Source organism: Megalobrama amblycephala, linkage group LG9, assembly GCF_018812025.1.
Source record: "Megalobrama amblycephala isolate DHTTF-2021 linkage group LG9, ASM1881202v1, whole genome shotgun sequence".
In the NCBI taxonomy this organism is placed as follows: domain Eukaryota; kingdom Metazoa; phylum Chordata; class Actinopteri; order Cypriniformes; family Xenocyprididae; genus Megalobrama; species Megalobrama amblycephala.
This window is the reverse complement of record NC_063052.1, coordinates 42,106,246-42,132,089: the sequence shown is the minus strand read 5'-3', so window position 1 is coordinate 42,132,089 and position 25,844 is coordinate 42,106,246. Positions and strand designations below refer to the sequence as shown.

General features: G+C 38.3%; 1 long non-coding RNA gene and 1 pseudogene across 1 annotated transcript; one reads left to right on the top strand and one right to left on the bottom strand.

Moving 5' to 3' along the window:
* Positions 1-669: 669 nt before the first annotated feature.
* Positions 670-21,382, bottom strand: LOC125276280 (annotated as a pseudogene).
* LOC125275978 lies at positions 18,554-19,830 on the top strand. Its single transcript, XR_007186562.1, has 2 exons — positions 18,554-18,959; positions 19,040-19,830. It is a non-coding gene; the product is annotated as an uncharacterized LOC125275978 (long non-coding RNA).
* Positions 21,383-25,844: the final 4,462 nt, after the last annotated feature.

Below are 25,844 nucleotides of genomic sequence, written 5' to 3'. Positions count from 1 at the left end.
TTTTAAGTTTACCGAGTGACGTCATCCACGTCTCTGTGAGTGTCTGAGTGTCTGTCTAGAGACATCATCCTGATTGGTTTCTGCAGGCTGATTGCTGCTGTGTCCTGATTGGTGCACAGTACTTTAAAAAAGCATGTCATCACTTCCTCTATAGAGAGGAGGAGCTTTTGTTTTGTTTTGAGTGTCTGGATGTGTAGTGCAGAATCTGTGTGTGTCGAGAGTTTGAATGTGTTTAGGGTATTAGAGACTGAGAGTTGTTTGTTTGTTTGTTTGATTGAATCTAAATTGTTTGTAATTGAGGAACTTTGTTATATTTGACCCATTTGCCTGTTTTGACGTTGAGTTTGGATTGCACTTTCAGTTTTGGTTGCCTGGTTGTATATATTGTAAATACTGATTATTTGGGAAAGTAGGGAGTCTGACGCCATTTTTGTTTATTGTAAACTGTTTGATCTTTGTTTTTTGGTTAGGGAGTTAGGTTTGTATATTGTACTTTTCTTTTCTTTTCTTTTCTTTTCTTTTCTTTTCTTTTCTTTTCTTTTCTTTTGGGTTAGGGTTTAGAAATGAGGTTTTAAAACAAGGAAATTTTGTTTGTTATTTTGGCTCCTGAATCTCAAGTCCCAAAGTTAAAGTCAATAAATGTGTCATTATTCAATTTCAGTTCATTTCTCAGAGTTTTTCATGCTGCACACTTTCCCCTATACGGGCCGTAACAATGCTGGACGTTCGAGAGCGACCGGAGCAAACTGAATGGAAATCAAAACAGGACTTTTAATCAAACTTTAATCAAGTAAGACTATTATTGACTATTATTTTAAGTATTATAGCGTTAATGGCAAATTACAGTATTTCTCATTTTTTTAGATGGGTTAGAAAATTACTGTATTTATGTAGTATTTTTCTTACATTACATACAAAATCGTGTAAAATTGCATGAATAATCATAATCTGTAATTAAACATATAGCTTGTTTTATTAAAGGTTGATATTCTTAGTAATCTGGTCGATGGGATAAGCAAAATAATGATATTTCAAAACGAAGTCAATTATTTTTCTTACCCCACTGGCAGATTATTTTACTTGTTTTAAGCAAAAACTCACTTAATTTTGACTAATTTAATTCTGAAAACAAGGCAATTTTTACTTGTCTAGAAAATGCTTCTTGATTTAAGAATTTTTAGATATTTGGACTGAAACAAGACAAAAACTCTAAGTAAGGAAATCATTTTTTCTCAGAATATTCATCCTATTTTTCTCAATTGCTTTGGATGACACGGCTGTGTGTGTGTGCGTGTGCGTGTGCGCGTGCGCGTGTGCGCGTGCGTGTGTGTGTGTGTGCGTGTGTGCGTGTGTGTGTGTGTGCGTGTGTGCGTGTGTGCGTGTGTGCGTGCGTGTGTGTGTGTGTGCGTGTGCGTGTGCGCGTGTGTGCGTGCGCGTGCGTGTGTGTGTGTGTGTGTGTGTGTGTGTGTGTGCGTGTGTGGCGTCAGATTTCTTGGGGTCATGTCAGGGTCGTCGTTTTGAGCTGAAGGAGGCAGAGGCGGAGCCGGAGCCACTGGCTTGTTTAGTCGGGGACTCTTGATATTCAACAATATGGTTGTTGCAAACATGTAAAATACTGTGATGCAAGAAAAATTTCAGGCATGTTCTGACAATAAAGTATTATATCATATCATATCATCATCATATCAATATTACTGATCTGTCTGCACTGTATGAGAACTGGACTGAACTGGACGATCACATCACTATCACTGTGCGAGCCAGGGCTTTCAGCGGGCCAGGCTAGGCTAATAGCCCCAGACTTTTAACACAGAGCCCAAAATCACACTGCATTTCCACTGTCGGGCCAGAAGCTCCGCAGTGCTTCACTGGAACAACGTCACACAAACCCGTCATTTCACCAACAAATGGAAGTTTTATCAGAAAAATAATCAGAAAGAAATCACTGGAAACTATAGCGAGATCGTAAAGTGAACATGATAAAAGGAGGCGTTTGTTAGCATTTTGTTGTTTATTTAAAAACGTCATCGATGTTTTACCAAACAAATTAATCATAATTAATTAATTTGTGTCAAGATTAAACATTAGTCACACAAATAAAGTGGTATTTACTGTTATTTCACAAAAGAAAGAGGACACACGTAGCCATTCAGTCGCGTCTGTTTCTGTTTATTTGTAGTCAGTATGTTTACATCACATTTACAAAGAATAATAATTTCTACAAATTTTCCACCAAAAATACGACCTGAGGAGCTTTAGCACTCTCTCCAGTGACAGAGAAACAATCCCGAAAACATGGAGTTGCTTTATTTTATGAAATATGGGGAACTAAATATGGATATCAGTCCGTTGAGAGACGAGACGAGACGTGCTGACAGATAAAATGAAAGTGAGTTTTGAGCTAAAATGATTTTAAAAGTCTTTAATGCTGGTGTTAGCTGGTAACCTACATGTAATCATCCATGGCGCCTCCGTCTCCACACACACAGATAAACTCCGCCTTTGTTCGGCGGGCCGAAAAACCCGGGCCGTTGGCCTCGAGGAAGCCCCGACGAGGCACGATCAAGCCCTGGAAGTGACAATGGAAAAGCAACTGGTCCTGGCAAGCACTAGCACGCCCGCTTTAGGCCCGACAGTGGAAACACGGCTACTGTTTACTCCAGAGCTGCTGTATCGATGAATTAACTAAATTACAGTTTTGGTACATTTCTCAGATCAGAATTGAAATTCTCAAAACTACCTGTTCAATCTTCACAACATTGTGTCACTTGTGCTCATCAAAAAAGCATTTTCTCATTTCTTTGAACAAGTAGCAAATGCTTTTGGTAAATCCATGCTAATTTTTTTTTTTTACACATGTATTATTTGGTTCTCAGTTCAATAGTCTAAACATCTAGTCATTAGTTCATCACACAAGTCATTAAATGCAAAATGGCTGACCTAGTTATCATAATGTGTCAAGTATATTATCTATACATTTCTATTAGACTTTTGTAAATGTGTCCTGAATTGATGAATTTCCCAGGTGAATCCTGAATTTCACTAATGTATTCAGGGGAATGTAAAGCATTAGATCAACCAAAGACACGACCAGTTCTCTAAAGCAGCTCAAAGATGTCACAAATCTTCAACTGGAAAGCAGACCAGAATATCCACATTTCGAAAGCAGTTGGTTAGCAAGGCTTTAAACTTACATTTTCACAATTGTTGATCTGGCTACTCAGTTCCTACCCCATGAAGGTAGTTGACCACTGATTTGATTAAACACATAATAAATAAATAAATAATAATAATAATAATAAAAAAAATATATATAAAATAGTCTCATACTTCAGGCAATACTTTAGGATTCTCAAAATATGTCACAAAGGGCTGCCATTTTGAGTAAAATTTCTGAACTGATCCTTTCAAGGTAAATTTAACTTTTTCTAGTTTAAGAAAAAATAAGACATCCCTTAACCACTCGGCCACCGCTGGTGGAGTAGCGGAAGTCCAAACTAATAAGATTCTACGACGGGCAAGAAGTGAAGTAAAAGCAATGTCCGATTGGTCCTGGGTTAGAGGTAAGCTCTCATTTGGAATACCAAATATTGCAATCAGCGGACAGGGCTTAATTTGAATTTTTATAACCTCGGATAAAGTTTGAAAAACAGATGACCAGTATTGTGTCTTCAATTAACGCCAAATTGTTATCTGATGAGTTAGTAATCCACTCAACACAGAAAAAGACAATTTCCTAATTGTTCACACAGCTGTTTTACGTAATTACAACAACTACAAAAGGGATAGAGAAGAAGAACAAAGAAGACAAATGAGGAGATACAGTAAGACAAAAAATGAAGCAAGTATACAAAGTGCCCTTTGAGAGGAACTCCGTTAGAGTGAAGGAGTTGCGATTCCAGTTTGTTCAAGTATGTGCAACCCAATTACTGCAATTTTACTGTCAACTCAAAGATATATTTTTCCTGAATTTTAAGTATGTGTCCATAAACTATTCCATGCTAATATATGTGAAAAGATTTAGGCATATCTATGTATACTGCTGCTTCAATGTGTGAACTCAAACTTCAGCAACAATTTCACAGTAGTATTGACTGCAATCCATGCCATTACTGTAAAACACAAATTTACTATATTTTACCTTGTTCTTTTTACTCTAGAAAATCTTGGAGTTGGATAGCAGTGTAACTCATTATGAGTACCTGTATATTGATGAAGCAGGCTTCAATCTTCAAAAGAAAAGGAGAGAGGGAGAAATGTGATTGGCCATCGTGCTGCAGTCAATGTCCCTGGACAACGAGGAGGCAACATCACTCTCTGTGCAGCAATTTCTACAACTGCTGTTGTGGCACACAATGATGTCTTGGGACCATACAACACAGCAAGGCTCCTACATTTTTTAAACCTCCTCAATGAAATCCTCTTTCCGCAGGGTGATCAGGAGCAAATGGTGCGGAATTTTGTAGTTTGGGACAATGTCCAATTCCACCATTCAGCACTAGTGCGAGAGTGGTTTGAGAATCACCCACAATTCAGGATCGTGTTTCTTCCACCATATTCTCCTTTCCTGAATCCAATTGAGGAATTCTTCTCCTCTTGGAGATGGAAAGTACATGATCGCAACCCTTACAACCAAGTAAGTCTTCTTCAAGCGATGGAAGAGGCCTGTGGAGATATTGGGGCACAAGCATGTCAAGGATGGATACAGCATTCATGGCGTTTTTCCCCACGATGCATGACTCGTGAAAATATTGTCTGTGATGTTGATGAAATTCTCTGGCCAGATGTAATTGAGAGGCATGATCAATAAAATAATTGATTCAATGAATGCAGTACATTTATCACCTTATTTTTTTTTTTATTTACCTATGTACTTATTTGCATAATATATATATAAATATATTTGTGTGTGGGGGTTGACAACTTATTGTTATACACCTGAACTCCTCATTAAAGAACTTAATGAAAAACATGTATTTTCATTTATTTCTTTGTGTATCTTCAGCTGAATTTGTTATAAAATCAACAGAGAACACACTTTTAGTTTTGATGTTAAAAATGCTGTGTTTCACAGGTCCTTCTCAAAAAATTAGCATATTGTGTTAAAGTTCATTATTTTCCATAATGTAATGATAAAAATTAAACTTTCATATATTTTAGATTCATTGCACACCAACTGAAATATTTCAGGTCTTGAAGAAGGAAAACAGAGGAAGAGGCAAAGGACTGTGAACGTTCTCAGTTATGACCTTACAGTGGCTTATGAGGGTCTAAAGGTGCAGCCAAACGTTAGGAGAACAACCTTTTCCTCAATCATTCAAGCAGGTGTGCGTGATCAGTATTCCAGTGACCGGGTGCGTTGTGATTGGTTGATGGTGGAGCCGGGCGTGTCTGTGACATATAGTCTTGTCTTTTTCATTTATCACTAGGACATTTACAGTAATTTGTTGACAGACCAACAGTAAAAGCATAACTGTGATAACAATCAATATCCCATACAGCAGGGATGGACAACTCCGGTCCTGGAGGGCCGGTGTCCAGCAGAGTTTAGCTCCAACCCTAATCAAACACACCTGAACCAGCTAATCAAGGTCTTTAGGATTAGTACACAGCAAAAACTGCAGTGTTAAATTAACTCTCCTGGGAGTACATGTGAGACCATACTCAAGAGTGTTAAAGTGTTAAAATAAGAGTGTTAAAAGAACACTGAAAAGTGTTAAAGTTAATGAGATAATTAAGTGATTAATTGAGTGATGATTGAGCATTATTGAAGACACCTGATGATAACAAGCAGAATCACCAAAGGAGAAAATCACAATTTTTAAGCCACCATCGTGGAGATGAGGGTTTGCTTTAGTTGGGCTCTTGTCCCTTCACTTTTTAAAATAATGTTTTGTTTGGGCTGTTTTAACTGAGTTATGACATCCAGACAAACAAATGGAAAAAAATGATTAGGCGATGTTGGTTATGTTTTCACATAATCATTATTTGGTCTGAATATCTGAACTCATTTAGAGCCCAATCTCTGAGTTAGATTCACATTATTGATTACAGCAGAACTGTGATTCTACAGCACAAGATCCACTTTATCAATATAATCTGAAGGATTTCACAAACAGTTGTTCTGAGCAAAAAAAAGAAAAATCTTTCTCTTAGGCACACACAGACATCAAGAATCAGCCTGTGAATCTCAAGGACGGTGACAAGCAACATATTCTGATCAACAGATCAACTCTGAACATTAGAAAACAAGCTACTAAAAAGTCGCATAAACGGAACAAAATAAAATATGAGAATAAAGGAAATTACTAAGACAATTCAGCTCATAATTTATTCATGCAGCAATGCATGATGGGAGCCATGGATGAATTTTGATTGGTGGCTCCCAGAATGCACTGCAACATGGTTTATTATTCTCACCACTGTTGAGATTCACAGGCTGATTCTTGATGTCTGTGTGTGCCTAAGACAAAATTTTTTTTTTTTTTGCTCAGAACAACTGTTTGTGAAATCCCTCAGATTATATTGATAAAGCTGATCTTGTGCTGTAGAATCACAGTTGTGCTGTAATCAATAATGTAAATCTAACTCAGAGATTGTGCTCTAAATGAGTTCAATGATTCAGATCAAGCAATGATTATGTGAAAACATAACCAACATCACCTAATCATTTTTTTCTCTTTGTTTGTCTGGATGTTATAACTCAGTTAAAACAGCCCAAACAAAATTTTATTTTAAAAAATCAAGGGACAAGAGCCCAACTAAAGCAAACCCTCATCTCCACGATGGTGGCTTAAAAATTGTGATTTTCTCCTTTGTTGATTCTGCTTGTTATCATCAGGTGTCTTCAATAATGGTCAATCATCACTCAATTAATCACTTAATTAACTCATTAACTTTAACACTTTTCAGTGTTCTTTTAACACTCTTATTTTAACACTTTAACACTCTTGAGTATGGTCTCACATGTACTCCCAGGAGAGTTAATTTAACACTGCAGTTTTTGCTGTGTACTAATCCTAAAGACCTTGATTAGCTGGTTCAGGTGTGTTTGATTAGGGTTGGAGCTAAACTCTGCTGGACACTGGCCCTCCAGGACCGGAGTTGTCCATCCCTGACCTATTGCATAGTATTACTAAACGGAACGATTTATTACCAGTAATCTACCAGCGTAATCACCTAGTGTTAGCCATAGCCCGCTAGCCTGCTAGCTACCGTCTACTTTCTTATTTCCTCTAAACCAACCTTCCTTGTCGATTTAATGGCGGATTTATCCGATGTATGTTATTCTGATCTGTCCTCGCCAGATCGGGAAGCTGTGGAGACGTTGCTGCCCGGCATTCATCGATCCACCACGAGGTACAGCGTCCCGCACATCACCCTTGCCCCAGGCACCGGCAAGCGACCGAGACATCCAGCCAGCGAGTCCCGTGTGCGTTGCAGTTTTTCGGACGGCGTTCATCAAACACACGGTCAGTCATGTCCGACGATTATCATGTGTATTAAATGTAACATGTACAGCTTAGCTCTTTCTGTCAGCAGTGAGACTTACACATGTGATAAATGCAGGGATATTGTCAGGCTGACAGAGAGAATCTCAGAATTAGAGACACGCATCCAAACTTTAATTGAGGATAGTGAGAATGAAAGGGCCTTAGATACTGCTTTGGATGCGACTAGCAAATTCAATGTCAGCAGAAGTAATTTGTTCTGGCCCTCTTCCTGTTCGTCGGAGTGATGAGATAGTTAGCAGGTTATCATCACTCAATGGCTGGCTGTCTAAGTGGTGTCCGCAGAATAATATAGGTTTCATAGACAATTGGAAAAGCTTTTGGGGCAGACCTGATCTGTTGAAAAGAGATGGTATTCATCCCTTCCCGGGATGGTGCTGCTCTTCTATCTAGAAATTTGGCAAATAGTCTTAGAGCTAAACCATGACAAACCAGGGCCCAGATCAGGACGCAGACAAACTGGCTAAACCGACCGTCTGCTAGCCGCCTCACGTCACAGAACTCAGATAATTCACAGCACATAGAAACTCTTTCACCTAGATATTATCACATAGAGACTGTGTCTGTACCTCGAACTAGTAAATACAAAAAACTTCCGAAACCTTTTAAGGGTAAAAATTTAATTGATGTTCAAAAAATGAAAATCACAGATAAATCAGATAAACAAATGATAAAGCTTGGGTTACTGAATATTAGATCTATTTCTTCAAAAGCACTTATTGTAAATGAAATTATCACAGACAATAAACTAGACTTGCTGTGTTTGACAGAAACCTGGCTAAAACCAGACGATTACATTATTTTAAATGAATCTAGTCCTCAAGGTTATGATTATCGACACAATCCTCGACAGAAAGGCAAAGGGGGAGGTGTTGCTGTAATTTATAGTAATATATTCAGAATCATTCAAAAGAATTTCAAATATAATTCCTTTGAAGTGATGGTGCTTTATGTAACATTATGTAAGTTGACATTTGTGCTGGCTACTGTATACAGGCCACCAAGGGCACCATACTGACTTTATCAAAGAATTTGCTGATTTTCTATCAGAGTTAGTACTGGCTGCGGATAAAGTCCTTGTTGTTGGTGATTTTAATATCCATGTAGATAATAATAAAGACGCATTTGGATTGGCATTTGCAGACATTTTAAACTCTATTGGAGTTAGACAACACGTGTCAGGACCCACTCATTGTCGTAATCATACCTTAGATCTAATACTGTCGCATGGAATTGATATTGATGCTGTTGAAATTCCTACCGCAGAGCGATGATATATCAGATCATTATTTAGTCTCGTGTATAATACAATTAGCCAAGGCTACAAAACCACCACCCAGCTATAAATATTGTAGAACCATCACGTCTACCACTAAAGATTGCTTTATAAATAATCTCCCCGAGCAGTTTCATCGCCTTAGTATACCTGACAACTTAGAAGAACTCGATGCTGCAACAGAAACTATTGGCTCTCTCTTTTCCAGCACATTAGATGCAGTCGCTCCTTTACGTCTAAAGAAGATTAAGGAAACTAATCCAACGCCGTGGTATGATGAGCACACTCGGGCTCTAAAACGAGCTGTTAGAAAAGCTGAACGTAGTTGGAAGAAAACAAAACTAGAAGTTTTTCGCCTTTCGTGGAAAGAAAAAATGATTGAGTACAGAACGGCTATAAGAAATGCTAGATCTACTTATTTTTCAAATCTCTTAATAGAAAACAAACATAATCCTAGGTATTTATTTGACACAGTGGCTAAATTAACTAGAAACAGAGATTCAACTGCTGACGTTTCCATAGAGCACAGCAGTAATGACTTTATGAACTTCTTTACTTGCAAGATTGATAATATTAGAGAGAAAATTAAAAACATGCAACCGTCTACAGTTTCGCTTCAGACAGTGCACTGTAGTGTCCCTGAGGTAAAACTAGAATCATTCGCCGCTATAGGAGAGGAAGAATTATCTAAACTTATCAAATCATCAAAATCAACGACATGTATGTTAGACCCAATGCCGACTAAACTACTGAAAGAAATGCTTCCAGAGGTCGTAGGTCCACTTCTTGATATAATTAATTCATCGTTAACACTAGGATACGTGCCAAAAACCTTTAAGCAGGCTATTATTAAACCTCTTATTAAAAAACCTCAACTAGATCCGAGAGATTTAGTAAATTACAGGCCAATCTCGAATCTACCTTTTCTGTCAAAGATACTAGAAAAGGCAGTTTCATCACAACCGTGCTTCCTTTTTAGAAAGAAATGGAATCTGTGAGGATTTCCAGTCAGGATTTAGACCATACCATAGTACTGAGACTGCTCTCGTTAGAGTTACAAACGATCTACTCTTATCATCCGATCGTGGCTGTATTTCTCTATTAGTGTTATTAGATCTCAGTGCTGCTTTTGACACTATCGATCACAACATTCTTTTAAAAAGACTTGAAAACTATATTGGCATTAGTGGAATTGCTTTGGCATGGTTCAAATCGTACTTATCTGACCGTTATCAGTCTGTAATAATTAATGAAGAGATGTCGTATCGATCACAGGTTCAGTATGGAGTACCACAAGGCTCAGTACTAGGACCGTTGCTTTTCACTCTGTACATGCTGCCCTTAGGAGAGATAATTAGGAAGCATGGTGTTAGTTTTCACTGCTACGCTGACGATACTCAGCTCTATATTTCCTCGCGCCCTGACGAAACCTACAAATTCACAAAACTAACAGAATGCATAGCTGACATTAAAAACTGGATGACAAGAAATTTCTTATTATTAAATTCAGAAAAAACTGATATCCTAATCTTTGGACCAAAAACTTCCTCACGAAAAAACCTTGAATACTCTCTAACAACTTGACGGGTGCTCCATTAAACCTTCGTCCTCAGTTAGGAACCTTGGGTGTGCTCTTCGATACCAATCTTTCATTTGAAAGTCATGTTTCTAGTATCTGTAAAACCGCCTTCTTCCATCTTAAAAAATATATCTAAATTACGACATATGCTCTCAATGACAAATGCGGAACAGTTGATTCATGCATTCATGACCTCAAGGCTAGACTTACTGTAACGCTCTACTGGGTGGTTGTTCTGCTCGGCTTTTAAACAGACTACAGTTGGTCCAAAATGCGGCAGCTAGAGTTCTTACTAGAACCAGAAAGTATGACCATATTAGCCCAGTTCTGTCAACATTACATTGGCTCCCTATTAAACATCGTATAGATTTTAAAATCTTGCTACTTACTTATAAAGCTCTAAATGGTTTAGCTCCCCAGTACCTGAAGTGAGCTCTTAATGCATTATAGTCCTTCACGTTTATTGCGATCTCAGAATTCAGGCCAGTTGATAATACCCAGAATATCAAAATCAACTGAAGGCGGCAGATCCTTTTCCTATTTAGCACCTAAACTCTGGAACAATCTTCCTAGCATTGTTCGGGATAGCAGACACACTCTGTCAGTTTAAATATAGACTAAAAACACATCTCTTTGCTCTTGCATACACATAACACATTATCAATACATTAACATTTTTCAAATCCGTTAAAGGATTGTTACGCTGCAATAATTAGGTCGGCCGGAACCGAGAACATTTCCTATAACACTAGATATACCTGTACATCAGAATAAGAATGGCATCTACGCTAATATCTGTCTCTCTGCTTATCCCGAGGTTTTCCGGGTGCTGGATCCAGGCCGTATCCAGATCAGATGGAGAACCTGTGTCTGGACCTGACTACAACGTAGCCCAGGAGACAATGGGCCTACAGATCCAGTTCTGGCTGCATCTATAATTCAGATTTTTAAATCTCCTGTATCCGCTTACATAATATATATATATAATCTATTTTTAATCTCTATAATAAAAATGTATAATTCAGATTTTGATCTCCATATCCATTTACATATATTATATATATCTTCCAAGGGTTTTTTTTCCCTCCTATGGACTTTTTTCCCACGCTGGGTTTTCTCCTAGGGGGTTTTTTCCACCCCTGGGAGTCAGCCGACATTGGCTTAATGTAGCACCATCTTGTATATGTTACATATTACCACGCTTCCCACTGAGCAAATTAGGTCCAGAAGACGTCTTTTTGAGGTCTTGTCTCAGGTTGAAAAGACGTCCACTGAGGGGCCAGAATGAAAGTTTTTATGACGTCTTTTTTTGACGTCTTCTGAACATCCGATATAGACGAACAAGCAGAATCCTTCCAAGGAGAAAATCACAATTTTTAAGCCACCATCGTGGAGATGAGGGTTTGCTTTAGTTGGGCTCTTGACCCTTGCCTTATTAATATTAGATTTTGTTTGGGCTGTTGTAACAGCTATTCAAGCAAAGAGAAAAGATTTTCAGGTGTTGGTTATGTTTTCACATAATCATTATTTGGTCTGAATCACTGAACTCATTTAGAGCCCAATCTCTGAGTTAGATTCACATTATTGATTACAGCAGCACTGTGATTCTACAGCAGAGGATCTGCTTTTTACAATATGATTAAAAAAAATTCAGAAAAGGTGTGTTGAACAAATAAGAAAAAAGTTTTTTTTTTATTTTTAGGCACACACAGACATCAAGAATCAGCCTGTGAATCTCAACAGTGGTGAGAATAATAAACCATGTTGCAGTGCATTCTGGGAGCCACCAATCAAAATTCATCCATGGCTCCCATCATGCATTGCTTCATGAATAAATTATGAGCTTAATTGTCTTAATAATTTCCTTTCCTTTGTCACCGTCATTGAGATTCACAGGCTGATTCTTGATGTCTGTGTGTGCCTAAGAGAAAGATTTTTTTTTTTAATCAGAACACCTTATGTGAAATCCTTCAGATTATATTGATAAAGCTGATCTTGTGCTGTAGAATCACAGTGCTGCTGTAATCAATAATGTGAATCTAACTCAGAGATTGGGCTCTAAATGAGTTCAGTGATTCAGACCAAATAATGATTATGTGAAAACATAACCAACACCTGAAAATCTTTTCTCTTTGCTTGAATAGCTGTTACAACAGCCCAAACAAAATCTAATATTAATAAGGCAAGGGTCAAGAGCCCAACTAAAGCAAACCCTCATCTCCACGATGGTGGCTTAAAAATTGTGATTTTCTCCTTGGAAGGATTCTGCTTGTTCGTCTATATCGGATGTTCAGAAGACGTCAAAAAAAGACGTCATAAAAACTTTCATTCTGGCCCCTCAGTGGACGTCTTTTCAACCTGAGACAAGACCTCAAAAAGACGTCTTCTGGACCTAATTTGCTCAGTGGGTTGTTTGTACAGCTTATTTTTAACCACTTCCCTTTTTTCTGTGCTTCTAATATGTAAAGCTGCTTTGAAACAATTACCAATTGTAAAAGCGCTATATAAATAAATTTGACTTGACTTGACTTGACCCATTTTCTGACATCATTAAACAAAACCAAACCTTTAAACTAAATTCACATAACATCTGGCAAAAAAAAGGAAAAAAAAGAAAAAAGATCAAAACCACTTCATTTGCGCTTAAAATCAATTTATTAAGATTTAAATTACAGAGACAAACATATCCAGGTTAATAAAATCTTTCAACAATGTTTTTGATTTTCATTCGCAGGCTAGTCCATTTTGTTGGATAAACTCTAGAATTGGCAGGCCTTAGAGCTCTCAGTGGTGCTAAAAATGGAATCAATGAAAACATTTTAAAATGGCGCAAAGGTAGACGATGTAAAATCCGTGAGACTTGTGTAAAATACTCTTGCTTTGGAGCTCCTGTTGTAACCCTCTGAAGGTAGGCTAGAGAAGAATGTCTATTCCCCAAATTAAAATCTAAATTATCAAAAGGTTTTACCAAAGATAACGATTGATAGAAAATAGGTTTTGCAGTCTGATTAACTTGTATATCCAGCTGTAGTGCATTAACTCCCTGATTTTTCACAGGGTTTAAGAAACTGTGATTTAAATCATCAGAAGTTAATAAATATTTCTTGTTTGAAAAGTATGATTGAAACCAAGCTGAGTTTGTATATACAATTTTAAAATGATTTGTGTCAGTACAATGAGGTTTCCTAAAACCCACTTCAGATTTATCGAATATCTTGTCTTTGACCAAGAAACTCTCAGGTTGAAAGAGAACTACTTTCTCTTGTATTTTAGATAAAAATGAAGCGTTAGAAATGAAACTAAATGCAGGGATAACTCCTGATTCTAGAGAAAAAGGTGCCAAGTGGCTAAAAATATGATTATGGAATAAATGATCAGCAGAATTATATTTCTTTTTATGAAAAATAAAAATAAAAATCACGATTCCTGCAAACCCTATAGCAGCAGCAGCCTTCATAAATTTTTCCACCTACAGTATGAGAAAAACAGAAAGTATTTACATTAATTCACTGTGAAAAGTTTTTGCTTTTGTGACCTTAATCCTAATATTAAATTCATTTAAAATATTTTAGCATAATACAGTCATGTAATCCTGTGATTTTCTAATTTGAGACATTAATGAGTACAATATAATTCTACATGCGAGGTCAAGTCAAACAACTGTACCTGGCGGGAATATGGCTTTCCGTTTCTGAACTTCGTAACAAAGTGCTCACAGTTCATAGTAAGCAAATTATATGGAAGTTCCTTTCCTAAAGTTGTTTCTGCGTCCTGTACAATATCTTCAATAGGACGGGGCTCATATTTCTCATCTAGAAGATTGTTGATACGGTATTTATCATCGCCAGCCACATCCTTCAGTGTTTCTCTCTTCACTGTGGCCCTGTTGTGGACTACTGACATCAGGCTGCTGGCTCCAGCGTCGGCATGCTCAGCTGAAAGAGATGGAAGAGTAAATCAATCCTGACTCATGAGACTTCAATGGAAAGATTCAGATTCAGTAGAAGGCAGTGTGTGAAGCATGTTAAATCACTCACAGGCTGGGGCTAGGTGAACCACATATCCATCACCAACATAAAGAGCCCAGTGCTTATATAGGCCTCGGGAGATTTCAATGAGGTCTCCACACTCCGGCTCCTTATGCTATAGGAGACAATATCAGGTGTAATGTTAAAAAAAGAGTAACAGAGCCATTTAAATCTCTCAAAATGTAATATACTGTTTATCCAATATAATGCTATGCCATTGTGTTTGTGGAAGGATGAAAACTAGAAGAAAGTGAAACTGTTAATTTTGCCTAAAAACAACTGTAGGTAAGATTTTTAGGTAAAATTTAGGTGCTGAAATGTACAATAGTGACATATTTATAGCACTAAAGCATAAAAATACTTACGTTTTTACAGCAAAAAAACAAGTAAAACATTTACAAATCTTTTATGTCATATAGATACAGTGGTGTGAAAAAGTGCTTGCCCCCTTCCTGATTTTTTATTTTTTTTGCAGGTTTGTCACACTTTAATGTTTCAGATCATCAAACAAATTTAAATATGAATCAAAGATAACACAAGTAAACACAACATGCAGTTTTTAAATGAAGGTTTTTATTATGAACGGAAAACAAAATTCAAACCCACATGGCCCTGTGTGAAAAAGTGCTTGCCCCCCGCTGTTAAAACATAACTGCCCACACAGCAAAAGGACTCCGTGGCGGATCCACCGCGGAGGTATCGCGCAGAGGTGGAAAGTCCAGGGCTCAGAAAGTGAAAGTCCTGCCATATTTTTTTTCCACCCACTGAAACAGTGTTAAAGTTAATGAGATAATTAAGTGATTAATTGAGTGATGATTGAGCATTATTGAAGACACCTGATGATAACAAGCAGAATCACCAAAGGAGAAAATCACAATTTTTAAGACACCATCACAGAGGTCATGGTTTGCTTTAGTTGGGCTCTTGACCCTTAACTTTTTAATATTAAATTTTGTTTGGGCTGTTTTAACTGAGTTATAACAGCCAGACAAGCAGAAAGAAAAGATGATCAGGTTTTGTTGGTTATGTTTTCACATGCTTATTACTTGTTCTGAATCACTGAACTCATTTGGAGCTTAATCTCTGAGTTAGATTCACATTATTGATTACAGCAGAACTGTGATTCTGCAGCACAAGATCCAGTTTTTTTTTTCAAAATAATTCAAAGGTTTCATCAAAAGTTGTTCTTAGAAAAAATTTAAAAAAGGCTCTCATGTAGACACACAGACATCAAGAATCAGCCTGTGAATCTCAACAGTGGTGAGAATAATAAAGCATGTTGCAGTGCATTCTGGGAGCCACCAATCAAAATTCATCCATGGCTCCCATCATGCATTGCTGCATGAATAAATTATGAGCTGAATTGTCTTAGTAATTTCCTTTATTCTCATATTTTATTTTGTTCCGTTTATGCGACTTTTTAGTAGCTTGTTTTCTAATGTTCAGAGTTGATCTGTTGATCAGAATATGTTGCTTGTCACCGTCGTTGAGATTCACAGGCTGATTCTTGATGTCTGTGTGTGCCTAAGAGAAAGATTTTTTTTTTTGAAGAGAACAACTTTTAAGAAATCCCTCAGATTATATTGATAAAGCTGATCTTGTGTTGTAGAATCACAGTGCTGCTGTAATCAATAATGTGAATCTAACTCAGAGATTGGGCTCTAGATGAGTTCAGATATTCAGATCAAATAATGATCATGTGAAAACATAACCAACACCACCTGATCATCTTTTCTCTTTGCTTGTCTGGCTGTTATAACTCAGTTAAAACAGCCCAAACAAAACATTATTCTAAAAAGTGAAGGGTCAAGAGCCCAACTAAAGCAAACCCTCATCTCCACGATGGTGGCTTAAAAATTGTGATTTTCTCCTTTGGTGATTCTGCTTGTTATCATCAGGTGTCTTCAATAATGCTCAATCATCACTCAATTAATCACTTAATTATCTCATTAAAGGTCCCGTTCTTCGTGATCCCATGTTTCAAACTTTAGTTAGTGTGTAATGTTGTTGTTAGAGTATAAATAAAATCTGTAAAATTTTAAAGCTCAAAGTCGCCTACATCGAACGGCCAGTTTGGACTACATCCCTCTACTTCCTTCTTTAATGACGTCACTAAAACAGTTTTTTGACTAACCTCCGCCCACAGGAATACACAAGAGTTGCGTTTGTAGAGTGTGTTTGTCGCCATGTCGTCGAAACGCTGTTATTTTCATCCCGCAGTCCAATCACCGGGTCTGATTCCGGCTCAGATTGATAGGGTAAAATTAAGGACATGTTTACAATAACACTGAGCGCGTGCATCTCCACGTTATGGTAAGAGGCGTGACCTTTCCGGGCAAGATGCGCTAAACTGCTGTCGAATCACAACACAGGAACCGCTGGCACAATCAGAACTCGTTACGTATTTCTGAAGGAGGGACTTCATAGAACAAGGAAGTCATCAGCCCGTTTTTATGACAGTGGAAACAGCGGTATACAGATAAGTAAATTATGTGAAAAATACTGTGTTTTTTTACACGCGAAACGTGAACACATGTTATATTCCACACTATAAACACAATCAAAGCTTCAAAAAAACACGAAAAACGGGACCTTTAACTTTAACACCGCTTCAGCGGGTGGAAAAAAAATATGGCAGGACTTTTACTTTCTGACCCCTGGACTTTCCATCTCTGTTGACAGTAGAATTTATGGTGCCGCCCGGATGCGGACCTGATCCTCTGGGCAGCGCCAAAGCGGATGTGACAGTCACGCGGATTTGGCGACTTGAATGCGGATCCGCCTAGGAGTCCCCTGCTGTGTGGGTGTGGTTTATCACACCTGAGTTCAGTTCCTCTGGCCACACCCAGGCCTGATTACTGCCACACCTGTTCGCAATCAAGAAATCACTTAAATAGGACCTGCCTGACAAAGTGAAGTAGACCAAAAGATCCTCAAAAGCTACATATAATTTTGAAAGAAATTCAGGAACAAATGAGAAAGAAAGTAATTGAGATCTATCAGTCTGGAAAAGGTTATAAAGCCATTTCAACTTGATGCAGCACCGCACAGACTGATCGGCGGCAGACTTGAAGCAGTGCGTGCTGGTAAGACATTTTGTCCGACTTGAGACAGCGCTGACGTCATGTGACTGTGACGTATAGCTTTAAAGTACCGCGAGAGCGATTTGAGATCAGCCGCTTGAGTTAAGAGGTGTGTTCGAGCTCATGCAGCGCCGCAAAGGCCGATCGGCGGCTGACTTGAAGCAGTGCATGCCGGTAAGAAATTTTGTCCGACTTGAGACAGCGCCGACACCATGTGACTGTGACGTATGGCTTCAAAGTACCACGAGAGCGATTCGAGATCAGCCGCCTGAGGCAGCCAGCGCAGTTTCTCAAGAGGAGCTGCACGAGCTGTGATGACGATACAGCCGTTTCACGATTGGCCGGATTCACCGCATGACAACGATCACGTGTGTTTCGTGTTTATTTTCACGCCTTCAGTTCCACGAATGCTTACAAATCTGTACTTTTATAACAGTTAAAGCTCTTTTCATGAAGTCACGATGTTATTGTGTCATGTTTATCAAAATAAAACTGATAAGAAACGTAGACCCCACAACATTGGTATTTAAATAATATATGCTTATATTGAACTTTATTCTTGTAAAAACAGATGCTGTAAGTGTAAGCCTCTTCAGTTCCACTCATGCTCATACACGCACTTTCAAAACAGTAGCCTACAATTCATATTTCATGTCGTTTTCATCTTTTTTTTTTTTTTTACATTATTATTATTTGATTAATTTGTTTATAAAGGTTTTGTGTATAGGTTTATTTTGGACTTTCATACAAACTTTTACAGTATTAAGCATAAGTTTACAGCAAGCTGATCTCGAATCGCTCTCGTGGTACTTTGAAGCCATACGTCACAGTCACATGGTGTCGGCGCTGTCTCAAGTCGGACAAAATTTCTTACCGGCATGCACTGCTTCAAGTCAGCCGCCGATCGGCCTTTGCGGCGCTGCATGAGCTCGAACACACCTTTAGCCAGCGCAGTTTCTCAAGAGGAGCTGCACGAGCTCTGATGACGACACAGCTGTTTCATGATTGGCCGGATTCACCGCATGACAATGATCACGTGTGTTTCGTGTTTATTGTCACGCCTTCAGCTCCACTAATGCTCACAGATCTGTGTTTTTATAACAGTTAAAGCTGTTTTCATGTAGTTGTGATGTTGTATTGTGTCATGTTTATCAAAATAAAACTGATAAAAAACGTAATAATATATGCTTATGTAACAGGATTAGGTGATTGACAGCAGTGTTTGCCTATCAGTAAATAGTACCTCCTATTTAAAGGCCGATTGGCTGTTACCTGGGATGCGTCACGTCCGTTTTTCCCCTTTGTTTTGGCTGTGTTGACGGTGGCTGTGGGTAAGTGTGCTGTGTTTTAATATGGTGACTTAGACATTGTTGGCGTGCATAATCTGAAAACTGTTTATTTAATTAGAGTGCAGTTTCTATATTCTGGTGTTGCTGCCCTTTTGGTGCTGCTTAGTGGGTTTGATGACTGTTTGCCTCTCAGGTATGCAATGTTAATAGCTCGTTGCGTGGTTAGTATAAAGTGAGTATAGTATATTTAACATTTTTTCTTGCCTAATTTAGTATACATGACTTCCTGTACCCCATGGTGGTAGCGGTGGGTATGACTGTGACAAGCCCGTGCCTATGAAGCATTTTATTCGGCGTGATATCCTGATGGTAAGTGTTTTTTTATATCTGGGTGAGCATAATATTATTCTTTTTAACATCTCCTTTTGTTCGATGTGTTTTTTTTTTTGTAAAACTACAATCTGTCGATATGGGCATGTTTAATCTATGAATGCAATTCAAATCGTGTGGTGATCTACTGTATAGAAGTTGGTGTTTGTAACAATTTCAGGTGATTAACTATCTGATTTTCTGGTTACATTTGTTGCTTCTCCTCACTTCTGTTTGTTGATACCACTTATGTGAGGAGTTGCTGCATTGCTGTTCATATTGCCCTCTCTGCCCAGTTTATTTTCATAGTTATTTATTTTCTTTTTGATTTATTGCTGGAGCTGGGGTCCCACGGGTGGTTTGATCTTCCTCCTTGTGGTGGTGGTTCTCCTTCATCGTGTGCGGTGTACACCTTGAGTGTTTGATAGTGTGATTAGAGTGCACGGGTGTGTGTGCGCGTGGCAGTGTGCTCTTGTGAAACCAAACTCTACATTGATCCCAGCCGTTGGGAGCCTCAGCTCCTGCTGGTATTAATCCGTCTTTGTTTTACATATACATACTACCTCAAGTTGGTTTTGTTTGATATCTTTCTCTTTTTGTAATTTGTGTTCGAAGTGGGGTTTCGTGTATTTTTCTGTGATTCATTGTTTTGTATTTTAATTAACTTTTGTATTAATAAACATTTTGTATTTTTTTTTTTTTAATACTCATGTCTCTGGCCTCATTTTGAGGGAACCGAACCTGTGTGCTATATTCCCCAATTTGGGTGGTTTGAGTATTTTCCCTGGGGTTAATCCTTAGGGTGGCGTAGTCGGACTTCATTATTAGTGAACAAAACCTTGGGCTTGTGTCTCAAAATTACACCGCCCCGCCACACTTATGTCGAACTTTATTCTTGTAAAAACAGACGCTGTAAGCAGTACATAAAGTTTTGAATGAAGATGTCTCTGAAACATCAGTGTATTAGTCAAATATTGCATTTATTTCACTTCAGCTGTGATAAAGTATGCAAACGCAGCTCGTTTTTCTGTTTTCAGCTCCTCCCCGCATGCACGCGGATACTCTCATCGATTGGTTACATCCAGCCGCAGCCGATGTCGAACACACCTTGTATATTATGGGGAGATAAGAGGGTCTGTATCTCTTCCCATTGGAGAAAGCATAACAGCTAACTTAATCACGCATGGTACCTCTCAGCCTATCGTGTGATGGCAGTGACGTCAGTCGCAACATTCCCTGCCTTCTCTTGGAAAAAATACATTTTTATCAATCTAAAATCTACAATTAGTTCCCAACGAAAGTATTGTTTAGTGTAAAACATTCTGAAGATTGGCAAACAGGGTGTTGATTAATGAAATGATTAGCTAATTTCCCCACAAAAGCTGTTTAATCAGCATAGTGAAGCCTCTCATCCATTGACTTCCATTCCGTTATGCTTTTTTGGCTAAAGTTTGCAGGCTTGCCTTCCAGTGGCTTTGGCTCCTCTTCACATTTAGTTCTGTACATTTACTTTACAGTAAACTTAAGCTTCTATAGACCTTATGTAGCCCCGCCCCTTTTCAGCGCTGCCCTCGTTGTCTTTTGACTTCCGGCTTGTATTTCCACAGCGATCTTATGTATTTATGAATGAACTGCTCATTTTAAAAGCTTTCCGTTCTACTGACATTTGTTAAGACACCCGCTTTAAACATTACAGTGCTCATGATAACTTTTGTTAACTCTATAACACGTAAATCCACTTCACCAGCTAATTATTCTTCAACAGCCATAGAAATGTACAGGGCTACCGCGAAAACGGAAGTTCAAAGACAATTTTCTAAAGATGGCGGCGCGCATGTTTCTCTGGAAAATAAGGTCTATAACTTCTTCACACTTTCATTTTTTGAAGATCTGTGCTGTGAAAGGAGAATGTGACAGTGAACAGGTTAAACAGATCAGAATCACTCACCGTGGCTGTTGGCGCAGAAATCGTGGGGGCAGGAGCACCCGAGACCATCTGGGGTAACTTATCTCTCTGAGGAGGGACTGCTGTGTGTTGGTCTATAGTACGATCATTTTCAAATAACGGAACCGCCGAGTCTGTTTCCACTGCTGCTGGATCAGTGTTGGTGCTCCTGCCCTGGGAGGATTGTTCTTTAAAAACTTTTCTTTCCTTAAAGCTGTAAGGATACAAATTATTTGATTTAATATTTTGATTCGTCATTAATTTTTTTCTTTATTTTTTTCTTTGGAGCAGGTGAGTTTGCTCTTTATAGTGTGCTGAGGCCACGCCCTTTAAAGGTGTGGGTTTAATGGAATATTTGATATATTTAAAGAATTCAGAATATGAGAGTAAAGGGTGTTGGGACGTGACCGGAGGGCCTCCACCCAACGACAGAAGATGAACCAGTCTAAGAATGAGAAACCATCATCGAGAGAAAACACCGAGAGACGAGGCTATACGAGAGGAAGAATATCTCCTCACCATCAGGATCTGCTGACCTTCTCTTTCAAGGAAATAAACCATCTTTAGGAATATTTAGACATGTGTGTCTCTTATTCAGTGAAATCATTTTATTTTATTTCCTAAACCTGTTCCATCAGTGTCAAACCAAACAATGCTGTTCGTCTGGATTCACTTTCGTCGGGTGATGAACGACGACTGACGGCACTTCCTTTAATTCATTTCATTCTAATCAAAGTCAATGCCTTGATAACTTTCTGAACACAAGCTAAAATGATCACAATGGTGTCAAATCTCCACATCTGATCATGATCTGGTTCACTTCTGAGGAGGATGAATGTGTTCATGTTTATCAAAACACTTTACAGGAATGCTTTTCTCTTGAGCAACACTGCTGTGATGGGGATTCACCTCACATTACATTCATATTAAAAGTCAATATTGTAGTTTAAAGTCACACTGATTCTTCTGTGACTGACTGATGTTGAGGATCTGTGGTGTAAGGGTTGGGCTCTCGGTTTCATTGAGAAACGAACACACAAACACACTGAAATCGCTCTGAATTCTGGGAATGTTCACTTTAAAACATCATAATCCCTGACAGAAGTGAGTGGATTCAGGGATAGAAACCTGCAGATTGTTCAATTAGTGTTATTTTCCATTGGATTTTGAGTATTTCTTCAGGAACTGTAATGAACAGAACTGGTTATTGATTTCATCGTCATCAGTCAAATATGTTTCAGAGAATCAGGGCGTCAGTTTACAGGAAACAGAAACACATCAGACCTGAAACACACACAACACTGCAGTGATGAGCGTTTAAATGTGTTTGAAAATGTCAAATAAAAACCTAACTAAACATTTAAAGCCTGTATACATTAATAAATAACATAAAAAAAAATCCCACTAATCAAGTCAAGTCACCTTCATTTATATAGCGCTTTTTACAATGCAGATTGTGTCAAAGCAGCTTTACATTGATAATTGGTATATAATTTTTCCTTTTAAAGAATAGTGTCAATGCAGGCAGATCAAAAGCACTGTTGAATAAATGTCAAGGATACTGTTGAATATCAAATGTCAAGTCAAATTAAATTAAATTAGGGCTGCACGATTAATCGTATTTTATCACCATAGCGATATCTGCTTCTCTCAATTGATTTTAAATAATCGTCACGATATTGGCCCGCTCTATGAAAATGAACATAATTTGGAAATATTGGAAGTAATATTAGGAATTTCGCTGTTTTATCTTTTGAAGTTCCTAAAGGTTTCACCAGTTTTCATAATGTTGATCAGCTAGAAATGATTTTTCTTTGCTTTACGAATTTGCCGGGCAATTTGAATCTGGTTTGTCTTATTGCAAACGAATTGTGTTGCTTTAAAATCTAATGTGAATACATATTACAAAGCGCTCACCAAAACCATGTTTTGTATTGATTTACCATCTAACGAAGTTATCATAGTTGGTTAAATTAAGTCTTTGTGCCACCTACAGGCCTTTTGGGTGAAGTGTAGGTTGGTAAAGAACTTGCAAAATAGCCATAATTACATTACTCTTTTTGATAGAATAAATGTAATTAATAATCGTGATTATAATTTTGAGGAACTGTGGCACTGGCTGTCGTGTTGATGATGTCTTCACAATGGATGATCTAGTCGACTCGATCTCTGCTGATACTTCAGGGCTGCGTTGTGGTCGTGTCAAGGCACCGGTCCTCTGTCTCATCTGGATACGGCCCGAATCCGGTTGACTACGGAAAACCTCGGGATAAACAGAAAGACTAATATTAGCGTAGATGCCATTCTTTTTCTGATGTAACGAGTACATCTGGTGTTATAGGAAGTGTTCCCGGTTCCGGCTGAACTAATTTATGCAGCCTAATAATCCTTTAACGGATTTGAAAATATAAATTGATAATGTGTTATGTGTATGCAAGTTTAAAGAGATGCGTTTTTAGTCTAGATTTAAACTGACAGAGTGTGTCTGCATCCCGAACAATGCTAGGAAGATTGTTCCAGAGTTTAGGTGCCCAATAGGAGAAGGATCTACCACCTGCGGTTGATTTTGATATTCTAGGTATTATCAGCTGGCCTGAATTCTGAGATCGCAATAAACGTGAAGGACTATAATGTGTAATGAATAACGAATGTAGCGGTTCGTACAGTTATTAATTAATTTATGGATGAAATATGAATATAATAATTCATAAGGTTATGAATAAATTATGATTCATATATCAACCCAACGGGGAATTAAACATATATTGTGAATCAATTACAACGAATTATAATCAATTACATATATGATTAGTTCTGGTTTAATAATTATCTAGAGAAACTGTTCGTTTGTCCAGCAAACTAAGTCCCTCACAGAATATTATAAACAGAGTTATTTTCTGGCCATGAAAATAACTAAAGCATAAAGCGATCGAAAAACGTTAAAGTGACTTGGTTTTCAGCTGAAAGAACAAACAGAACAATCGAGCGTGAATAACGTTTTAATAAATGCAAACTACGAATACAGAGGTACATCTAAATATATATACAAGAATACACACCTATGTACAAGAGTGGAAGTAGAGAAGGAAAGAGAGAAGGCAAGTAGCAAACTCACAACCAGTCCTAGGCCAGCACGGAAATCAGTTTCATCATCTAAGATTGAGAAACGGCAGTATACTTGCATTGGTTGCGTGTGTCGAATTTCAGGTTAGTGCTGGTGCAGTTCGTTGGCTTCCTCCGTTCCGCGGGAAGGTTCGAACTGAGGACTTGAGAGTGAGTTTCGCTGGAAGATGGCGGTCCCGAAGCTGAGCGCTATGGCAACGCGTGGTCACCGGAGATGTCCGGGAAAAACGTGCACGAGAGGCTCGTGAGACAATCGGGGGAGAGCCGGGAGAGAGAGCCGGAATTGTGCGTCTTTGCTTTTATGACAGATAAGCCGACACACCTCCTTGAGGTGGGGTAGCCAATAACATGGGTGCAAAGTTGGCGGGAAAGCTTTTCCTTTGCTTGGCCTCACGACTTAATCTGCATGATTTATGACTATCAGTTCAGATCTCCAAATGGAGTGTGTTCTTCACAGTATCATTAAACACATAGAAAAATGCATTTGTCCGTTTTGTGACATGTCTCAATGAATAGCTCGAGTCCGGAGCTTTGAAACGAGATCAAACTCGATAGGTCAGAAAGGCATAGAAACCAAGTTATGGTTTACAGACAAAATTATATCGTTAAAATGCACACTAGCACAAATACACTCATTTAAACACTAGGAAACATGCATAGGCTCTAAAATATATCATATATATATTCCAGCATAGTGGTAGTTCACATATACAGTTAAAAATGTATGATTGTGTGTTTTTGTATGTGCCTGTGTGTGTGCTTTTGTGTGTTCCTGTGTGTGTGCTGTGTTGGAATGTGGATCTGGTCAGTCTCTGGGGGGGGGGGGGGGGGGGGTGCTCCTTTTGAAGTCACCAAAGAGAGGAAGTTGGACTTTACTGTTTACCATCGCTTGTCCACAAAAGTGTCAAGTGGGCTCATCTTATGGCAGACTTATTCAGAGCCGAGATGGTTTTACAACCCAGTCCAGCATGCTAAAAGCGTTCTGAACCTTCCCAAGTTTATTGATTATCCTGATACGTGTGCATATGCTACAAATGCATTAAGAGCTCGCTCAGGTACTGGGGAGCTAAACCATTTAGTGCTTTGTAAGTAATTAGCAAGATTTTAAAGTCTATACGATGTTTAACAGGAAGCCAATGCAGTGATGACAGAACTGGGCTAATATGGTCATACTTCCTAGTTCTAGTAAGAACTCTATCTGCTGCATTTTGTACGAGCTGTAGTTTATTTATCAAGCGGGAGGAACAACCACCCAGTAGAGCGTTACAGTAATCTAACCTTGAGGTCATGAACGCATGAACTAACTGTTCTGCATTCTTCATTGAGATGCATTGAGAGCATCTCTGTTTTTTCTGAATTTAGTAGTAAGAAATTACTGGTCATCCAGTTTTTTATATCAGCTATACATTCTGTTAATTTAGCGAATTGGTAAGTTTCGTCAGGGCGTGAAGAAATATAGAGCTGAGTATCATCAGCGTAACAGTGAAAGCTAACGCCATGCTTCCTAATGATATCTCCCAAGGGTAGCATGTACAGAGTGAAAAGCAACGGTCCTAGTACTGAGCCTTGCGGTACTCCATATTTAACTTGTGATTGATATGACATCTCATTGTTTACTACTACAAACTGATAACGGTCAGA